The sequence below is a fragment of the Mchenga conophoros genome, linkage group LG22, assembly GCF_057382185.1.
Source record: "Mchenga conophoros isolate Kocher_MC1m ecotype Shallow Benthic linkage group LG22, M_conophoros_male_GT1.1, whole genome shotgun sequence".
Classification (NCBI taxonomy): domain Eukaryota; kingdom Metazoa; phylum Chordata; class Actinopteri; order Cichliformes; family Cichlidae; genus Mchenga; species Mchenga conophoros.
In genome coordinates this window covers 37,150,345-37,172,795 of record NC_140546.1, presented here as the reverse complement: position 1 = coordinate 37,172,795, position 22,451 = coordinate 37,150,345, and the positions used below count along the sequence as shown (strand labels likewise).

Below are 22,451 nucleotides of genomic sequence, written 5' to 3'. Positions count from 1 at the left end.
GCTGGGAGGAGGACTGCCATCCTGGAAGAAACCCAGCTTATATAGGCCCAAACACATGACGTCATCTCTTTTAATGGATAAGATAACAGCCAATAACAACGAGCCCAGAGTCGTGAAATATTGTTAGTTTCCAGTTCCACACTAAAAAGACTGAACAACAAAAGAAGTCGAAAAAGACAGTTTTCATATCTCTTCAGCAGATTTCTTTTTCAGTAGTTTCTTTGAAAGCGTGTTCTCTGTAAAGTTTCTTCATTCGTTAACTCTTGTCTATGACAACATTTCAAGTTCCTGTAACTGAAATCAACATTTCTGATGTGAAACAGACATTAAACCCATTTTTTTAAAGCTTTCATACACTTTGATTACCTTGTTTATCCAACCCAAACACCATACACTATTAAATACAACAAAACAATGCTAAAATCCCAGATACCATTCTTTTGTATAACCAATAGCATATATCCAAAAAACAAGATTCTTCCAGTTTCCCCTAAACTGCAGTCAAACAACTGAACTATATCATGTCTGCAGGGGAGATTTACATGCAGATATCTAACAAAACAAAGTTCAGATACTTGCATAAGTTCAACCCTTTGGTCTTTTTTCATTTTTACTGCTTTGATCCTTTGCTCATAACATTGCTTTCACTGAGGCTGCGGCTTGTGGCCGTCTCTCTTGTTTCGGCGACTTTCCCTTATTAACTTTTGAAATGTCCTTCCAGCTGGGCGAGGGTTAGTGCCCAGTTAGGTTTGTTGTTATGAACACTGGTGTGCTGGTCCACCTACACTTTACTATGGGGGAGTTTGTGTCCACACTTACAGTGAGGAGCTCTAACAGGAACGACATGTTAGCATGTAGCTGTGAGGGTGTTGTGTATGAAAGGAAGAGACCAGCTTATAATCCGACATGTGTCACTGACTGACCAATTATCGGTCTGTGCTGTGAACACTGACGATTGGACGGCTCAGTTTTAGGGTCACTGCTGGTAGCATGAGGCCTGGTCCTGCTGAGGACCGTGCCATTGTCAGAAGGTTTGCTGCGTCTCCCAGCACAGTCTCAAGAGCATGGAAGAGCTTCCACGGGACAGGCAGTTAGTCAAGGAGAGCTGCACAGGGCCATACAAGCTGTTTAACCCACCAGTGGGGTCAGTATTTGCTCCAGAAACCACACCCCTACAAAACGACCACCAGTACGGCAGCGTGAATATGGCCAAATAGTCAAACTTCTTGAGGGTGTCCCGAGGGCCCGACATCCTCCTCATTGGCCCTGTGAGCACTGCCCAGCACTGGTATTGAGAATGTGCAGGTCCTCCACTGGCTCCCGCTGCTTTCCACAGACAACAGCAGGTTCACCCCAAGCACAGGTGGGAGGCCGTCCCCCAGGACACGTCTGTCATCTCATCAGGAGCATGCCCCAACCCCACAACACGCAAGCACGTGGGGGCCACACAAAGCGCGTCTTTGAATTTCGCCCTGTTTGTTAGTAATTTATAACTCCATCACACGACAGAAAATGATCCCGGCTGCATCAGTACCAATATCCAGCATTACCACTGACATGTGATGTGTTCTTATTCAAAGAGCTCCTTTAATTTTGTTGAACAGTCTCCATCATCGTCCAGCTGATTATCACTCCACGTTTCCAGGTTGGTAAATGAATAATTTAACCCTTTATATAATGCCTTTGGGTAAGCTGATGTGTTAAGGATTAAAGTATTAAAACGTATAGTATTACTGAAATATCTGCTAAAAATACAAACCAATGTAGTTCTACAGATTCAAAATGCGATTACAGATGTTCCTGCTGACTGACTACCAACGGCACCAACGTCTCGGATCTATCTGACTTGTTCTGCACATCTTTAAATGCAATAACGACGTTTCTACTTTTGTGTATTTAATGCAACTTAACTGGGTCAAGAACTCAGTCAGCCTGTGACCTGCAAAGTTTGGACACTAATGATGGAAGGACTCCTCTGGATGCTCAATCTTGTATATTACTGAGCATCAGTTTACCAGGAGTAATATAAATGCACAAAAAAGGAAATATGATCCAAACTAGGGTGAAGTAGCAGTCACGCCCTGAAGTTTGAGCTGCGTGTCTATAAAAAATAGGACGCTGCCAAAGGCTTGGTGGTTTCTGCCTGTTATTCTGTCCTGATGAGGCTAATGTTAAACTCACAGACAGGGACTGATACAGTATTACTCACACTGACACTGCTCATCAATACTTACTGCTGTTCTTTTAGTTCAAAATGGGCCCGTAGCTATTAATAACTTTAGTAACTGAGCATTATATCAATTATGACACCGACTAATCTGATAATACGTTTGTCTTATTAATGAGCAATACTAAACATTCAAAAGCGAAATAAACTGTTCATTGGTTTTCATAGTTTTCATACATTTTATCTACAGTTTTTTTCATTTAACCTTTATTTATACTGACTCAATGTCTCATTTACAGGAGGACAGACCTGTTTCAGACAAACATGCTTTATAAAAGTTACAGAATTAAATCCTTTCACTGTTTATGTGCCAAAAACATCATTTTTATTCTGAAGAAAATATTTTCTGAACTTGAAAAATAGCGCAGTGAGGTATACCTAATATCCAGCCTTTAGTCTGTCTTCTTGGAATCTGTTCCTATTTTAAAAGAAGCAATCTTTTGTGTCTCCAGGATGATTTGAAAACAAATGGCAGCAGACGGGAGCAGCTTTCCTTCACGCTGGAGCTTGTTAACCAGGCGCTTTGATTAAGGACTCCTGGCAGCTGTTCTCAGTAAAGACCTCAATGCTGATTATAGTTGCAAAAGAGAACAAAAAAAGTTTCCCTTCACACCACTCGAGCTCATCGTCTTGGTAAAGGTTGGGCATTTTGCTTTTTGCGGTTTTAAAAAGACTCCACGTTAAACTACAACAGCATCTTCACAGCTGCTGCTGTGCTATCACACATTCGGTTGAGAAAACGCGGAGCTGCTTGGGCTTAACGTCGCACTCTTTATTCAAAGCTTTGCTCCTGGATACTTTTCACCAGCATGTCTGGGTGCAGATGTGGGTGAAACGCATGCAACTCACATGGTGAGACTCATGCATCATATGAAGCATCAAGTCACTCAATGAACCATTGCAGCCCAAGAAATAATTACACTTCTATTACAACAGCTCACAATGAGTTTGAACGAGGCCCCTCTGAGACACACCCCTGAACAAGTGATTGCAGCCTGTAGGCAGGTTTACAGGGAGTTGCCAAAACCTGACGTTGTGTGTCAAAGAGGAGTCAGAGACACACAGACAGCACTGCTTTTGTTATGCCTCACTACAGTGCTGTGGTTGTGTAAAACATAGAGCAGTGGATAGGATCAGGACAACAGTACAATCTGTACATCTTTAATGCTTGTTGAACCAAAAAGACAAAACTAATCAGGCATGTTCTCTACACAGATATCCAAGCTGTCTGACGTAGTGCAAAAACTACAGTAATGTAACTTTTTGAGATTCTCTTAGTGCCCAAACAAAGGAGTACTTCTGGTTGTCTCAGGCAGTGCTGTGCTGCCAGCCTTCAGTCTAGTTGTTGGTGGACTTCTCAGCCTCAGTCTGGGACTTTCAAAGCAACAGAATACTCTAGAACAAACAACCTAGTTACCGGTTACATTAACATGGTTTATCAACTAGCAATGACTGACAGGTGCGACTGATAATACTGAAAAGTAGGCAGCAAATGTTAATGCTGTTGCCCTAATGTTAACCATAGCTTCTCCTTTAATAGTGACTTCCCATCAAAGGCCACTTAAAGCCAATTTTAACACCACGTTTTTCACAGCTTATAATTTGCAATGCCAAGGTGTGAGCTCTAAGCATAATCCCACGTGTACACAGAGTACCAGACCTCTTAACATTGTTTTTTTAATGAGCATACTCAGCCAAATGCACATTATTTCTAAGCACGGAGCACAAATGATACTGACGTTCTTCTCACTCGCAGCAGTGATCGTTTGATAGCGTGTGGCATCACTGCACAGGCCAGCTGTGGCAGTGTAACGTCTAACTACGACATTTCATTTTCTGATTGTCTTTCTTGAAAAATAACGTGAAAAGGACACATTTCACCATTAAAATTCAACTTGCTACACTTGATAGCCGAGACAACACGAGGGCGCATGTTTTCATGACTTCACAGGTTGGACAGTTGTCTGTATGTGAGCAGTTGTTTCTGACAGCTGCAGAGTACAGTGTGTACAGCCAGGCACAGATCACACCACCCAGCACAGTTTGTCAAGACTTATTCCTCCTTGTCACTATGACAGATTCACACATTATAGTAGTGCCAACCAAATACTTTCTATAGACAACGAGACCGTGTACAGGGCGAGACTTACATCGCCAATATTATGTAATCAAATCCTGCAAATGTAGCACTTGTAATGCGGGAAAATCCCACAAAATTACAGCAGTCTCATTATGTTCATGCTTTCTCGCCGTCCCTCGTAGGATTCACAGATTTCCTTTGCAGGAAGGCACACGGACATGGAGCCGTCCAACAGATGCACGGCTCCATCAACTCATTATTTTATTATTGCAGAAGGACAGCATTAGCATAACGCTAACGTGTGTGTGTGAACGACTAAACTGACTGAGTGCTAAAACTGACCTAAAGCTGGCTACAACAATATAAAAAGCACATTTGAACAAATCAGTGTAAGCGTAGTAGTTGCTGGGTGAAGATTATTACGTGCCTGCAGCCTCACGCTGCTCCACCTGCCCCCTCTGCTCCTCGGGCCTGAAGCACACTGACCGGGCTGCTCTGTATTTCTATTAGCTCAGGTTGGTCCTCCACACTCTGGACTCTCCTCAGTCCAGCTGTGGTCCCCTCGCTGCTCTGCACAGCCTCAGCATGGCACAGCTCAATATTCCATCTGCTATCTGTCATCTTTTACATAACTGCAGTCTGCTATGTTAATGACGACAGACGGCTAATGTGGCTGTCGGGGAATTCATTGAAAACTCGTTTAAAAAAATTTAACAACACCAATCTGACTTTGTGCACAATCATATTATTATTTTACATAAGAAAGTCCTTGTGTGTGTTATACTACTACTACTAATAATAATAGCCGTTCATTAATCAAATCACTCAGCCTTTGATGTTAAACTGAACAGGGACTCAAACCAACAACCTCTGGGTTAATTTCAATGAAGTCCCCCATTATTTGTTAACACAGCAGACAGAAACTGTCCAATTACCCCCCAAAGTGTAGAAATGCTTCCACGGGAAGCCCTGAAGGGGAAGTATATGTCAGGCTCAAATAACACATGGACCTATGTAGTAATAAAAAGAGTGTAAAAAAACTAAATGTACTGTTTCTTGCAATTATCAAGCAAGAAAAGAAAATCACAGAAACAAAACAGAACTTGTCCCAGTGAAGCTGCAGCACCCAAATGAAGAGACGAGATCTTTGCTGATCAGCTGACAGCTTTGCACGCCATTGGCAATAAAAGCACAGGCAGGATTTCTACCCCTCGACATTTTATAGCAAGCAGACCTTTGCAGTGATCCTTGTTATGAAAAGAAGTTTAGTTGGAGCATTTTAACTTAGCAATCAGAGTTCAGGCTTGGATCCAGCTGAGCATGGTTTGCAGTAAGTACTGAAAGAAAAGCAGCTAAATATTGCTTAGCATAAGAGTTAGCTTTAGTTAACTGTTGGAAAACCTGCAGGTGACACAAAGAGCTCGTTACAGATGTGGCAACACTCTGATAGGTTTGCTGGACTGATGTCATGCATCCAAACAGACACTAGCTGTGCCTGAAGTCACGCTGCGTACTCACACACTACATTTAACCTTTGCTATGTTATGTGAGATTCCATATTCCAAAGGTAAACATTTTGTTTACTTGATGCCCTGATAATGACCAATGCAACACAAAGGTTTGTGTTTATGACGAGTTCCTGCCATAAAGGACATCTACAGGAAGCAGAATCATCAAAGACCCCAGTCACCCTTCACATGGACTCTTCACCCTCCTGCCCTCTGGGAGGCGCTACAGGAGCCTCCGGACTAAGACCACCAGGTACCGGAACAGCTTCTTCCCCACAGCTGTCAGACTCCTGACATCTGACCCACGTTAAACTCAAGGACTGAACATACACACACACACAACCACCTACACACACACACACACAATGGACAACTGTACCCTCAAACACAATAATAACATGGACTGAACCACCACTCACAACCACTAGCACTTTATATACCTCTTAACTGCACTACTGTATAGTTCTGTGTAAATAATCATTCTGTACATACGATAATTTTTAATCCTACAACTGTTTACAACTTGCATAGTTCATATTTCTGTATAGTTTCATATTTATAGCCTGTACATAGCTTGTACTCACTACAGCCTGTACATACTTATAGTTATAGAATATTCACAACATACTTCATACCGTGTAGGGGAGAGCGGGGTAAGTTGTCACACTGTTCATAACTCCAACACTAGAGGCTCTATCTCAAAAATGAAATAGCCACTTTGTGTGACTTCTTCTTCTATAGTCAACCTCCTGTTCACATGTGGTCAAGACTGCTCTAATCTGAGGTGAGCACATCTTTTTTATTTTTTTGACCTAAAAGGAAAAATAAATCACTTTAAATTTTCTTCAGTACAACTTTGTTAGGTATAGATGTTACAGATTATTATTTTACACAAAATAGAGGAGACATTAACGTGTCTTTTGATACTTCAGCTGATGTGCTATGTTGAGCTAACCCTGACATTTAGCCAAAATTAGCATAAATGTCAGTTTGGGGCAAGTTGTCTCATGTGACAACTTGCCCCAGTACAAATAAATGCTCCAAAAAATTGTGATATTGTAATTCATTTGTATTTGTAATAAGGTTTTTGAAGAAAGGAAGGAGAGGCAGGAATTAAGGAAGGAAGGAAGAAAGTAAGATGGTTCGAAATTATCAACGAAAGACAGAGCGTGGCAGAACACCACCTGACATTATGTTAAAGGCAGTCAGGCAGGTAAAGATGCAGAACAAATCAATCACAAGTACAGCAAAGGATTTTGACATAAATTACCGCACTGCAATTACTGACAGCGGACTACCAACTCCAGAGGACATCCAGCCATATCCAAAAGCTGGCCGCCGAAAACCATCCAGCAAAGGAAGAAAACGACGCAAATCAGCAATTCTAACCGACACGCCAGTGAAGCAGCAACTAGAAAAAGAAAGGAATAAGGCTGAATCTAGCAAAAAGCTGTTTCAAAAGAGAGGGACGCGAGGGGGGAAAACATCTGGACCTATGAAGAACAACGCAGCTAAAAGAAGAAAAATAATTCAAGAGTCATCATCAGATGATGAAGAGTGCTTCTGCCTTGTCTGTGTGGAGCCATTTTCAAACAGTCGTCCAAAAGAGACCTGGGTAAAATGCGTAAAATGCAACAAATGGGCCCATGATGCTTGCACCTCAGGCCAGGCAATTTATGTGTGCCAGAATTGTGACTATGAAGTTGAGTCTGATTAATCAGAAATAAGGCATCTGTTTTGTTCAGAGTATAAACATGTTAAGTAAAGCAAGTTATTTGCAGCATTCCATTCAGTTATGATGGATTTATGTGCAAGCCAGAGAACATTTGAGTTTAAAGTTCAAACTAAAGTTTTCTTTCTACTTAATGTTTTGATTAAAATGTGTATTGGATTGAAATAATTGTTTTTTTCCAAATTCTCTTGGCATAATTGTTCAAATTTCCAGTTTTGGTTTGAATTTAACAATTAAAATCAATAATCATAATTAAGTATTTGTGTTCATATTTTAAGATAATCTAGTGTGACAACTTACCTGCTGATGGGGCAAATTGTCACAAGTGCACATTCTCCTTTCAACAGTCTACAACTCCGTAATGAGATAAGATATGAAAATGTAATCAATACATCATATGTGCCCGAGACTTCCGTCTTTCATTTGGTGAAACATTTATTACGTTGTGATGTATGGTGCTCAGTAAAAGTTAGTCAGTGTGAAGAGTGTGACAACTTACCCCGCTCTCCCCTACATTATAACATACCATAATAGACCCATTTCTGTAATATACTCACATATCTATATTATTGCTAACGCACTTTCTGGATGGATGCAAACTGCATTTCGTTGCCTTGTACCTGTGACATGTGCAATGACAATAAAGTTGAATTCTATTCTATTCTATTCTATTCTATTCTATTCTATTCTACATCTCTGCAAACACTGACAGATTTGATCTTCTAAACAGCTGCTGCAGCACGCTCCAGCTGTGTCCAAGCATTCCTGAGAAGAGTGGCAACACCACTATTTGAATTCCATAAAAGAACACATAATCATAGCATTTTGGACACAAACTGTTGCATTAGTCAGACTTTTAGTAACTGCCAAAGATGTTGCAGCAGGGAGGAAACGTTAGGAACAACAATCCCGACCATAGCAAAATGCAAAATACAACAGTTCTGCCATGAAATAATGAAATCCACAACACGTTCATAGAACCCCGTGTTGGGTTCACAGCGACGAGACTTCGGCTGTCTTTTGAAGATAAGATTTCCCAATCGCACGTCCCTGAGGCGTAAAGCTGAGCTTTAACTACGGTCAAGAACAGCAGAGGTTGCATTTGAAAGAAAGAGCCAGTGTGATGAAACACAACATATCTGAGCCATCAGCTGGATGAATGCTTTGATCAGAGCACAGACAGATGTGGTCTGTGGGATATATGAAGTATCAGGTACAATAAAAAGAGCAGAATGTTCAAACTTGTAGAAAGGCTGTTACTGAGCTTTGTCTGGTTTGTACAGCCACTCAATTAAGCACTCACTCAGTCATCCAGTGAAACTGTGTGAAACTCTACAGAAACATAAAGCAGTTCATCAGGTTTGTTTCACTTTGCATCCTGACACATACTTTCAAGTGTTTTAACGAGCTGCCACTAGTTTAAAGGGTTTACAACCTACAAAACACTGCATGTTTGAGTACAGTTGCAGGTTTTGCCTTCAGCTTCAACAAGACCCCACATCTACTTAGGGCAATAAGTAAGGGCAGCCAATAGTGAGACAACAAACCTAAGGGCTCAGACGTCACTGTGCCACTTACTGCTGCTCACTAAGTTCATTGCTGAACTGAGGCGTTCATATTTTACCAGCTTCTCTCAGACACACGAAAACTTAGTGAACGTGTTTATCCTGAAGAACATTTAAGGCATCAGCTCACTGACGAGTACAACTGTAGGAAAGCTGCATTCATGTGGATGGAACTGAGATCCAAAGCCTTTTTTAAAAAACACAACACAGCAGGTTAAGGGCTGTGTCAGCAACAACGTGGGACCACAGGGAGATTAGGTAGGACTGATTTACCACACAGGATCATCTCTACTATGCTCAAGCTCATCTGACTCCTCAAGGCCAGTTAGTAGGACAGGGCAATGAAATGGCAATCATTTCAAAATAACTTTCCCTCTGTCCGGTCGTTAAGTGATGACGCGACGAATCCTACTTCCGGGTCTAAAGTAGTCTACGTTTAATATGGCTTTTGTGTTGTTAACATGTTTAATGTTATGTATTTTCTTCTATTTTATCTCAAAAAGCTCCTAAAACAGTCAGTGATCCCTGTTGACCTCCCTCGGCTTTTATTACCGCTAATCATTTATTTAAGCTCAGTTTTTAAAACCTTAGGATGTAACTACAGCCCAGCCCATGCAGCAGTATATGAATGACTAACCTCGTATTGTGGATGGATTATCTCAGTTGTTCTCCTGGCTGAAGTTTGGTCCTTTTACAGCATCCTGCCATGCGATTACATTTGTTCCTGACCACCGAGAACACTCACGTTAACTTTTATCGAGTGGAAAAAAAGTTAGCTTGTTTATATTATGCTAACATAGCTGTGTCGCTAGCGGTCACGTAGCACATCATTATATACCAGCTAGCCAAACTTCAGTAACCCTACAAACGTCACTGCTGTTTAGTTTTCTGTCTTCATTTATGTTGGAAGTGATAGCAGAGCTGTACGTTTTAATTTGTTTCCAAAACCCTGCAGTCAGGACATGCTATATTGTATTTAGATAGAAGCTAGCGAGCTAACTCCCTGCTAACTTCTAACTCCGTTAAATGTCATAAATTCTGTTTTCATGGATGCCTGGATGTTAAACTCAATTGTTACACCTGGTAGAGCAGAACGCTGATCATTTTATTAAAGATGAAAGACTTTAGACAGTTTTCAACTCTCAGTTTGATATATGGACCTGCAGCGGAGTTTAGACCCAGACACGGCTAGTGACGTCAGACTAAACGACCAGATAGAAATAGACTGTCGAAATAAAGTCGACAGAACTCATTCCAGCCACATCGTGACAGACGCAGCGCACTATAAAATAAAGACTTGTGAAGATAACGGGAGCCAACTTATTTTGGTAACTATGGGGTTCTGTGTGGTCAAACCATTTGACTCCAGGCACACAACGCTCAGCTGAAAACACTTCACACAAGTGTATATCACAAGTGTCAGGCCAAAGTATTGGAGGAAATCCACAACGTGGCCCAGTACACAGCAACAACACACAGCAACAACACACAGACAACCAGCGTGTCCAGAGACAGACGGGCTGGTTTCCTGCCGACCGCAGTATTATGTGCTAATATCTACATTACTTATTTGGAAGTGACCAAAGAATTTAGTTTTCCATTTTGTTTGTTTTTGCTCAGAATTTATTTATTTTATTCAACTTCTATTTTTTATATTTAGAATTCTGTGGTGTGATGTTCCACAGCACATTTATCTGTACATTGTTTCACTTTTGACAGAAAATAAATCATATTTAAATCAAATGAGTTATACCTTTACTTTGGAGTGAAAATGAACTTTCAAGCTTTCCAATCATTTGATTTATATGAATTATTGATTCTCATTGGCTCCGTTTTGAGAGTCTCCCTCATCACTAAGCAGCAACGAGGAAATTCCACTCATCCACATGAATCTGATGCTCTGCGTGTTTGTGGAGGTACGCTGCTTTCTATTTGTCACGATTACACATATTACACACAACACTTACTTAAAAGTAATGCAGTAATCACTCCCAGGGAAAAGTAATTCATTACACTACTTGTAACGTTACTTTCATGTTACTCTGTGAAACACACTCATAATTTAACAATATAAACCAGAGGCTACACCCTCACACACCAACACAAATCCCGAATGAGGACACACACGTCTCTAGGATCTTAGTGAATACGAAGCTGATCGCACAACGTGAAACTGAACAGCAGCACAAAAAGGTGATCGACACAGTGCTTCTGCTTTAGGAACCTGAACAGGTAGAAGAGGAGGCTGTTTGTTACCTGTTGACGTTCAGGCTCTGCTGCTCGTGTTCAGCATTCACTCAGGTTTCACACTGGGTCCTTGGCTAGCTTAGCGTTAGCATGCTGTCTGTGCAGATGCTTGCAGAGAACCAAAGTTGTGTTAGCAGCACAGTGCAGTTGTTTCTGTCCCGGATGCAGGACATTTACTGTTTATCGTGTCCTTTTGTGCAATAAAAATAATCCATGCTTTAGCCTGTATCGCAATTTCCCTCCTCTGACACGCCAACTGAAATCAGCTGATTGTAGCACGAGTGCAAGACCTGATAGGCGGGACGGACACTTTATGTTTCCCCTCACAGCATACCACGGTCCAGCTGCTTGGGCCTAAGCAAGGTTCTGTTGGACTACGGTCGAGCTCTTACCAGAGCCAAACAGGAAGCTCCATAACAACAGCTGCCTCTGTGAACATCACTGTGTTCAGTAATAAACAGACAGCAGGCAGCTAGCTCATTTTAAAAGTGGCTACCAGTAGCCTGTCTAAAATCCTGTGATACCCAAACATCACAGGATCAAATAACAACAGTGAAAACTGATGTAGCAGAGACTGACAGATTCTCCCTGTCACTGCACACATGGTGTGGCTATGCAACTATGAAAGCCATAATGCAGCGATTAGAGCCATCGATCATTTGACGTGTTGCACAAATTCAGTGACTGATTTGAAGTGTATAAAGTGTATAAATTCCAGTTGTCTTTCTAAGAAATATACCTGACAGCATATACCAAGAAATTCTATTTTTTTCCATGGACTCTGAATTTCACTCCAACCCAGACGACTTTGTTCAGGCAAACCAAACTTCTCATTCTGTGAGCAAAAATGATGATTACGACTACCACAGCATGGTTATTAAAAGAATGTGCACACAAATTATAATAGGGCTTCCAGACAAAAGAAATAAAAGAGTTAGCTAAGATACTGAAAGTATCCAAAGACTTCGCACACACCACACTCAATAAATCTAGCATAAGCCACAGCAGAGGAAACAAGAGAAGTGTGCGTTTTAGCTGCACACTAGGATGAGAATGGGTTTCAATTAACCAAACAGTCCTTTTTTGTCTACAGCAGCGGCCCCCAACCTTCGTTGCTCCACAGACGGTTTCATGTCAGACAATATTTTCACAGACCGGCGTTTAAGGTGTGGCGGATAAATACAACAAAATAAAAGATACGACACAAACTGGTATTTAGTAAATATAACAATAAACGTGAATTCAGTGTGTAATTGTGTAACTTTGGGAAGATGGCGCCGGTGAGGTCGGCTGCCGTCACGACTGCTCCGACCACTTTTTCTTTGTCTTTGTTTTTTAAGTTAGTTTTCAGCGTTTCTAAATCGGCAAAATCATCACCATTGGGTACATTAGGTATGACAGTGACACTCTTGTTTCTATTGGTATACAATGTACTCACAATTCGAAGTTTTTAACTCCGGATCCGAGCTGGCCGAGTGAGATCTCGAGGGAGAACAAAGGGAAGCGGCGGCGGCCTAGAGGGAAGCGAGCCGGCGTCAGGAACAGGCTGAGAGCTCGTGCACACCGCACACCTCTGCCTAGCATCCTGCTCGCCAACGTCCAGTCACTGGAGAACAAGCTTGACGACCTCAGGGCCAGGATAAAGTTCCAGAGAGACATTCGGGACTGCAATCTCCTCTGCTTCACCGAGACATGGCTGAACCCAGCGGTGCCGGACCACGCCATCCAGCCGGCCGAGTTCTTCTCGGTTCACCGCATGGACAGGACACGGGACTCGGGGAAGTCAAGGGGAGGCGGCGTGTGTTTAATGGTGAACAACAACTGGTGCAACAGTGCGAACGTTGTTCCTCTCACACGCTCCTGCACACCAAATCTGGAGCTACTGTCCATCATGTGTCGTCCTTTTTATCTACCTCGGGAATTTACATCGGTCATTGTAAGTGCCGTTTATATTCCACCACAAGCGGACACGGTCACCGCCTTATGCGAGCTGCATGAGGCACTCACACAGCACCAGACACAACACCGGGACGCTGCGCTTATTGTGACGGGGGACTTTAATAGCGCCAACCTCAAACGCGCAGCGCCAAACTTTTATCAACACATCACCTGCCCCACCAGGGGTGAAAGGACACTGGACCACTGCTACACTACGGTCAAGGACGGCTACAAGGCACAATCCCGCCCCCCGTTTGGCAAATCTGATCACGCCGCCATCTTCCTCATGCCAAAATACAAACAAAGGCTGAAACAGGAAGTTCCGGTTCAGAGGAAGGTCGCGCGCTGGACGGATCAATCGGTGGCCGCGTTACAGGACGCACTCGATGACGCAGACTGGGGCATGTTCAGAAACAGCTCCGACGATGACGTCAACGTGTTTACGGAAGCGGTTGTGGGATTCATCGGGAAACTAGCGGATGATACCGTGGAGACAAAGACTATCACAACGTTTCCCAACCAGAAGCCGTGGGTGGATAAAACCATCCGCGACGCTCTGAGATCCCGCACCGCTGCCTACAACACGGGACTCACGACGGAGGACATGGACCCGTACAAAGCCGCGTCATATAACGTGCGGAGGGCGGTGAAAGAGGCGAAGCAGCGCTACGGGAGGAAACTAGAGTCACAACTCCAACAGAGTGACTCTAGGAGCCTGTGGCGGGGACTAAGGACAATAACGGACTATAAAGCACCAACAACCGGTATGACGAACGCGGCCGTGACTCTGGCAGACGAGCTGAACACTTTCTATGCTCGCTTCGAGGCTGCAGCTAAGGACTCCAACAATGCTAGTGTTAGCGGCGCTAACGGCTGCAGACAGGAAGATACTGCCAGCACCGGAAACGTGCTCGTCATCTCCGAGCATGAAGTAAGGAGAGCCTTCAAAAGAGTGAACACCAGGAAAGCAGCAGGACCAGACGGCATCCCAGGTCGTATCCTCAGAGACTGTGCATACCAGCTAGCTCCTGTGTTCACTGAGATATTCAACATCTCTTTATCTCAGTCGGTGATCCCCACATGCTTCAAAGAGTCCATCATTGTTCCTGTCCCGAAGAAACCCCACCCTGCTTCTCTCAATGACTATCGCCCTGTAGCCCTCACCTCAGTAGTGATGAAGTGCTTTGAACGCCTGGTCAGAGACTTCATCATTTCTTCACTACCAGACACACTGGACCCACTACAGTTCGCTTACCGTCCAAATCGTTCCACAGACGATGCCATCTCTCATCTCCTCCACACATCACTCACTCACTTGGACACTAGAAGGGGGAATTATGTTAAAATGCTCTTCATAGACTACAGCTCTGCATTTAACACCATAATTCCCTCCACACTCACCACCAAGCTGGAGCATCTGGGACTCAGCTCATCTATGTGTCAGTGGCTCTCCAACTTCCTAACTGGCAGACCACAGGCAGTAAGGATGGGCGGACATGTCTCAGCCTCCACCACTCTCAGCACTGGAGCCCCCCAGGGGTGTGTTCTGAGCCCCCTGCTGTACTCTTTGTACACATATGACTGTGTGGCCACTACCAGCTCCACCACCATCATCAAGTTTGCTGACGACACCGTCGTGGTGGGCCTGATCTCTGATAACAACGAGACGGCCTACCTGAAGGAGATTAGGAATCTGGAGAACTGGTGCCAGAGGAACAACCTCCTTCTAAACGTCAGTAAGACAAAGGAGCTGATAGTGGACTTCAGCACTAAGCAGGAGAGGAACTACCGGACCCCCGTCATCAACGAGTGCCCAGTGGAGAGAGTGGACAGCTTCAAATACCTCGGAGTTCACATCACGCAGGACCTGTCATGGTCCTGTCACATCAACACCGTACAGTTATTTTATTTTCAACTTTAATTTATATATTTTATCTTATTCTCCCAGTTAAATTTACCCTTCATTCTAATTTGTGTTGTACAGTTATTTCATTTTTAACCTTAATTTATATTTTATTCCTTCCTAGTTAAATTTACCCTTTTTAATTTTTCATATTTATTTCCTATCTTATTCATAGCCTTTTCCTTTTTTGTTTTCTTTAGGTCACGAGCAGTTGTCCAAGCATTTCACTACATATCGTACTGTGTATGACTGTGTACGTGACAAATAAAATTTGAATTTGAATTTGAATTTTGTTAGCAGCGTCCTCCTGAAGTGCACCAACAACATTGAGCGTAACGTCCTCCTCTCTGCTCCTTAATGCTCTCTGGTCGCTATGGTAACGTGTAAACATTTCTTTCAAAATAAGACGCACAACTACAACACGGGAAAGACCCAGGGAAGCTGAGTTAACAATAAAAACCCTGAAAACCATAAATTTCACACCCGAGCCTCAACTCTCACAGCCCGGGACCAAACGACTCACAGACCGGTACCGGGCCGTGGGCCGGGGGTTGGGGACCGCTGCTCTAACGTCCATTTCCCTCTCATTCTTACCGGTGCCTGGTGAGATACGATGATCTGGTGGCAATGGAAAGTGGCACCTAGCAAAGCTGTTTGCAAACACAAATAAAAGAATGCACTACCAACTTCAAGCAAATATACTGTGAGATAGTGTGACACTGATTCGATTTATTGGCACTGTGCAAACATTAAAAGAGTAAAAGGATAAAACCAGAGGCGACTGCAGCTTCAATAAGCCCTGTGTGGAACTTCTTTACGTGATAATTAGTAAAGGAGGTCGAGTGCAAACTGTCAGGTAAAGCTAGCCAGTCTGCCACAGCTACGCGCAGTCATCGGGGAGCAGTTTGAGGTCTTCGGTAGTAAAAAAGTCAAATCGTTCCCATTAAATTCAAATAGTATTTGTGGTTCAAATGTGCCTTGTTTGCATTAGCATGCCCATTAACTGCATACACAGATGAGTTCACGCAGTCTTGCTGTGTGAACTCATCACAGGGGCATCGTTGGCTGGTCTGTTATGTTATTGCTCATTGTTAATAATGGACAAACAAGAGACTGCGTCAGGTACCTCGGAAATTGGAAGTGTTTTCAGTCCCGAGTTTGTGCATTCAAAAGAAAGCTTCTCAGTAAGGTAGAGCTGTCAAGCATCACAGCACAAGACTCGTACTGCTGAAGTACATTCATGATAGAGCCTGGTCAGTAGGCTTATTTAGTGAGTCACAAATAGAAAAAGTGGCAGGACAGTTTCAAAGTTTCCGTTTTATTACTGTTTATGTTCACTGCCACCATCTCGGATTGTTGGTAGTGTTGCTCTGACTTTCCAAGTAAGAAACCCTATTCAGACTAGGAACTCTGAAATTGCACCTTCTGAATTCATCTGGATTCTTACCCTGGTTGATAAACACGAGTGTGACCCAGAAACATGTAGACTCTACAAACAGGAATGTACACAGTCACTGAGCACAGCAGCAAAATAGTGTAATGGTTTACACAGTTGTCTAACATGCAAAAGGTCCCTGGCATCGCATCAGGAAGGGCATCGGGTATAATGATCTGCCAAATCAAATATGCAGAGCTATTTGCTGCCACGACCCCTTGTGAATAATGGAACAGCTGATAGAAGCTTCTTAGAAATGAAATCTGCACAATACCTTTGATCTCTCAGAATTTTATTAACGGACTTGTCAGAAACTTACTTTGCGGCGCCTCAGCTTTTCTTTATTAGGGGACAAAACTGACGACTGTCAAGGCTCCACCTTAAATACATTCAAACAGGTTTCAACGCACACAAATGCTTAACAACAGCCAACCAACACATTACATCTATTTGCTGCAGCTGGTTCTGCTGCAAACAGTGCAGATTAGATATACTGATGTCACAAGTGAATACTGTCCTCACACGCTCTTGCAAAAAGTTGCAAAGACCTTAAATACCATTCATTCAAAACCACTGCTTCCTTTAATTTCTCCCTTTTTGAAATAAAACGTACGGTGCTTGAAAATGTCTGTTAATTCTGAATTCTATAATTGAAATGATCTTTCGATGTTTTGGGCACAGAGGGCAACGTTTTCACCTGGATTAATGCTGTTACTGTTCACTTGGAACAGCAGCTGCAGTCATATAGTAAGTGCTGTGCAACACATAAAGCCTCTCATCACAGCATCAAGGCAAAAACGAAACAAAAACAAAAGAACACAAATTCCCACAATCAGCTGTCTCGCTCAGCCTCGCACGCGTTAGCCCCCCCAACAGTGCGTGAAAGTATCACTACAGCTTGTTAAACGAATATCGCACTACGACGAGGCACGTAGGACAGGTGACGCTTGTTTGTAAATAGCTTAACACTTGGGATCGACTCTGTCCACTAGAGCCAATCATCCAGCGCCGCCGACTCTATGTAATCCCAAACACTAAAGTCGCTAATGCACTGTGGAAGGGTCTGCTTGTTTTACACGCCAGATGTTAGCTGGACACTTGAGTGAAAGTTCCTGTTGTTAAACCGAAAGCAAAGGTTAAGGCGGAAATGTAGGTGACATACATGTATTTAAGTCAAGTGACAGAAGTAAACCGAGCCGTGCTCACTGCTCGTGGGATACTCTGAGCTATGAGGGAAACGATAACTTGGGCCCGAAAGCAACTCCCTCAAGTCTTTATCAAAGCCATTCCGGGGTACGCGCTGTTCTGTTTTCCTGACAGAACCTCGAGCCGAATATCTGACAACTGCACGGCCTCTCGCTTTCTGTTGACATTAGCCAACTATGAAAAAACGCGGATGAAAGTTTCTGCATTATTACAAGCAAGTGTGCAATTCGGCGACGGTAAAACACGCCGGGAACGGAAAAAAACTTTAACTTTTAGCGAAATTCTTCTTTTATTCCTGCTGCCTCACTCCGACAACACACGCCGCCGTGGACGCGGAGAGCAGGGTCAGATCGCTGTTATGTTTAAATATGTGTTATGAAACGTTGCTGTTTCAAAAAGAACTGCGCACCGAACTGCTACACAGAACCCGACACTTCTGCTGAGGTCCAAGTCACGTTTGTCCACGAACCAACAATCCCACGATTAGCACGGCACTTGAATTGCACGAATTGTGAATGAAGTTCGTTATACGCCGTCCCTTCATAGGACATAAACACATTTGCGGCTATGTTAAAAATTAATATGAACATTAGCTTAGGAAGCGCGACGCACCGCGATTTAGCTACCACAGTGGCGCACAGCTAGTTTCTGGAGAGGCTGCTGTTAATAGCAAGACTGCTGTCAAAAATACCCCCAACCCCACCCTCTAAAACAAACATACCGCATATGCAAGACGAAGCCCGTGTCCAAATATCACTCGGAGTCCCAGTGGGTGTGCATTCCGCCTCAACTGGAACCAGCGTTGATCTCCGTCGGTTAAAGTGAACGGGACACAGCGCCAGGGTTTAACCTGAAATGACCCGCGCCAGTGCAAATCAGGCGAGGTCTATGCGCGCGGAGCGGACTGAGTGCAGGGTGAGCTAACGGTGTGAGCGACTGTGTCAGTGTTTGCTCTGGACGCTGAAAACTTCAACGTGGAAGCGAAAACAAACGCTGAAAAGAAGCAGCTCAGACACATTACAGACGACACAATTGCAGCTCTCCGACTGAACGCTGTGGGGAATTAGAGAGCAGAGCAGGAACTGCGCGAAATAAGCCTCGCCCTTATTACAAACTCCAAGTTTTTTTCTCCTCGCTCTTTTTCGATGGCGGTTGGCTGCTGGTACAGTAGGCCCGCCTGGTACATGCCGACAGGGCAGGAAACGCTGCTCCGGCTTTATTCTGCACTCGTGTGAGGTGGGCTAACACACTACTACTGCATATATACGCAACACTGGCCTAAATACAGCACATATATTGGACTTTAGTCATTTTTGAGTCACTTTCTATAGCTACATTAGAATGCAAGTTATGCATGTGCACACAAGTATGTAACAAATGCTTTATGCAGAAACCTGAATACTGTTTTCTAATCGTGTCTTTGTTTCACATAAGCCATCATTTACTCGATTCATTGTTTCACGTGTGTGCAGAACATTAAGTAAGGTTGGATTTCCACAGCAATGCTCTTGTTTTCACAGACTGCAGCAACAACAGTGAAAACTATTAAAGTAAACCACTGATGAAAAGAAGGATGTTAATCTGGCTGTATCATAGAGAATTAGGTCATCTGAACTTGAATGTCAATATACTGTGATGTAATAAATTTGTGACTTCAAAAGTTACTCTGTCTACCAGAAATATAACATCTTGGGTTTTTCCTCACTGCTTTCCTTTTGGCGGGGATCCTCCTCACCGTGCAGGGTGGGCAACCCTCCAAGTTGTGAGTGTAATGACTGGAGAACAAGGTGACATCGGATTTTGAAATCGACACCACAGGTGGATCTACTAAAGCCTTGGATGAGTTCGAATCTCAGTTAGCGCAGCCTCAAGGTAAAGATCAGAGGTCAAGTTTTCTGAAAATCTGCTGAATGTGAACATTTGAGAACGAGACAATGCAGAAATGTGAAATTATTACCAGGTTCATCTCAGGTACTTTGATGTCAAGTAATGAAAATTACTGAGGGGTTTCACATTTATACCACAGGTGCTTCTACTACGTTCTTAATAGTTTTAAATGAACTTTTTGCAGGACTGAATATTCAAACCTTGGACAGAATTCTGTCTGATCACAACTTGACAGGGACGATTCATACAACTGTAAATGATCTGTTAACCATTTTAAGACTAAGAGTCAGTGACATGTGGGTTTTGGTTAGTGATTAGTGTAACTGTGGTTTGTATAAAAGACTTGGTTTGACACTTATCACAGCTTTCACAAGGCTTTTGCTTCTAGTGAAGTACTGTTTGTCCTTAATTCCTGTAGATCACTTCAAGCATATAGTCAGATGGCCTTACAGCACAGCGAGAAGAGTCAGCGTCACTCCAGAGCTCCAGTTTGTAATTCTTGTAATTATATTAAACCAGGTTTTTTTCATTTTTACTTTCACACTCTCTTCAGACTCTTAACCTCAATTAGTTGACTTGACTTAAACCATTTAAGGCTTCAGCCTGCTGCCTTCTGGCAAGAGGTACCAGAGCATTCGGGCCAGACTACGAAACAGGCCATCAGTCTCCTGAACACTCAGACACTGGTCTGAGACACACACACACACACAACCCCGTTCAGCTATCTTAGTGAGGACCCTCATTGACATAATGGTTTCCCTAGCCCCTGACCCTAAACCTAACCATAACCTAATTGTAACCCTGACACTAAAACCCCATTTTGAGCCTCAAAAATGCCTTCAAATGCCTTCAACAATGTGAGGACCGGGTTGTGTGTCCTCACAAGCGACTGCTGGTTCTCACAAGTATAGTAGAATGCAGATTTCGGTCCTCACAAAGATAGCTAGACAGGAACACACACACACACACGTACCTTCATACATTTCATTACCTCAAGTACCTTTTGCACAATGCTCAGTCTTTTTGCACAACCCACTGTCATTATTGCACTTTCCTGTTGCACTGTTGTGTGCTTACATCGTTCTGTTCTTTCTGGGGTTGCACACGTGCACTTTCTGTCGTCCTGTGTTGATTTACGCCGTCTTTTCTCGCTGTGTACTGTACCACTGTATGTGGTTGAAATCACAATAAAGCCATTTGACTCTTGACTCACATTTTTATACAAGACAAAGCTACATTTGATAACTGGATGCAGTAGAGAAATCATCATCAAATGTTGCTCGGCTACGAAGAAAAATGCACTGATTAATAAAACATTTTCAACTCTGTTTGAGTTCAAATATAATCTAAACATACAAACTTAAAATAGTTTAAACAATACAAAGCCTAAAGACTACAGGATGGTTTTAACAAGTGAATGGCATATTCAGGACATTTGTCCACCTTCCAAAGTACAAAATATAAAGTTTGAATATCTGGTCCAAGCTAAGAAGATCAGCTCAGCTGACAATCTGCCTGGAGATTCATTCTTCATGGTCTGTATTTATTTTTACTCTGATGTGGAGTTTCATGAATGATTTGAGTAAAATGAAGTATATTTTGAACATTGCGAGGCACTTTAGAGCAAGTAAGGAAAGCGATAAGTAGATGGCATCAGCAGACTGGTACTTTATTTCCTGGCATCTTACAACAACCCCAGTTGTCAAAATCTTACTGGTTTTATACAGTTTTACACACACCTGAACCTCATTAGTCTCTACCATTAAGAAATAGGTTACCCCAAACAATGCAACCTAAACAAAGAAACAGGAATAAGATTATTCACCCCATTGACAAACCCATTCACACAGCTAAATGGTCTGAAAGGTACAACACTGCATAAACTCAAAGGCTACTTAAAAAACAAACAATACTATACAAAAGGAAAAACCCTTCGTTTGGTTGCACCCAGTGAGGCGGTCAATGATATGGTGACCCTATATAAACAGGAAGTGATGGGTCAGCCCCTCCCACACACCTGTTTTGAGTATATGACCAGAACAAAGGGACAACCAAAGGTAAGTATAAACAAAGCAACATAAGCTAACATAATTTACCAGACATTTACCTGTCAACACAAGAACATTTAAATCACCTGAAGGTTGAGTAGTATTAGCTCTAAGAGCATATGCATGGATGTAAACTGTGCTGCCACAAACAAACCCAGGATGGTATGTAGAGCAAAGTTACACCAGCAGTGCCTAAACTAAAGCATTATGGCCAACTGTAAAATAACATGGGATAAATTATCAATATGTTTAAGGGACAAGTGGTAGATAAGTTCAAGCCTACCACTTCGTCACAAGCATTTTAGGAGGCTGACGACTGCCCTGTTTATGCAATTTTATGTGAGTTCTCAACACGCTGAATCTCTGCATTGAAGGCCATGATAGCAATGTTAGCACAACTATCAGACAACTTTTTTAATAATAATAATAATAATAATAATACATTTTATTTAAATAGCGCCTTTCAAAGCACCCAAGGACACTGTACAACAGATAAAAACTGGAAATATACACAATGATAAAAATAGAAGATAAAAGTTAAAACATACAGAAATTTAAGAATAAGCAATTTTAAACAGATGAGTTTTAAGGGTGGACTTAAAAAGAGAGAATGAACTAATATTTCTGAGGTCCGGGGGTAGGGAATTCCAAAGTCGAGGGGCAGAGCAGCTAAAG

General features: G+C 42.7%; 1 protein-coding gene and 1 long non-coding RNA gene across 8 annotated transcripts in view; one reads left to right on the top strand and one right to left on the bottom strand.

Annotated features, from left to right (window-relative positions):
* The window catches only part of thrb (thyroid hormone receptor beta), a 112,293-nt gene extending 93,270 nt beyond the window's left edge, over positions 1–19,023 (bottom strand). For 3 of the 7 annotated variants that reach the window (XM_085262248.1, XM_085262249.1, XM_085262250.1), the window contains exon 1: positions 18,563–19,022. The gene's annotated coding sequence lies outside the window, so the exon portion shown is untranslated. Of the gene's footprint in view, positions 1–18,562 lie in introns of all 7 variants that reach the window. The other 4 variants (XM_085262251.1, XM_085262252.1, XM_085262247.1 and 1 more) reach the window with 3 other exon arrangements.
* LOC146549872 (uncharacterized) lies at positions 17,974–20,878 on the top strand. The gene is made up of 3 exons (XR_014890385.1): positions 17,974–19,077; positions 19,584–19,713; positions 20,147–20,878. It is a non-coding gene; the product is annotated as an uncharacterized LOC146549872 (long non-coding RNA).
* Positions 20,879–22,451: the final 1,573 nt, after the last annotated feature.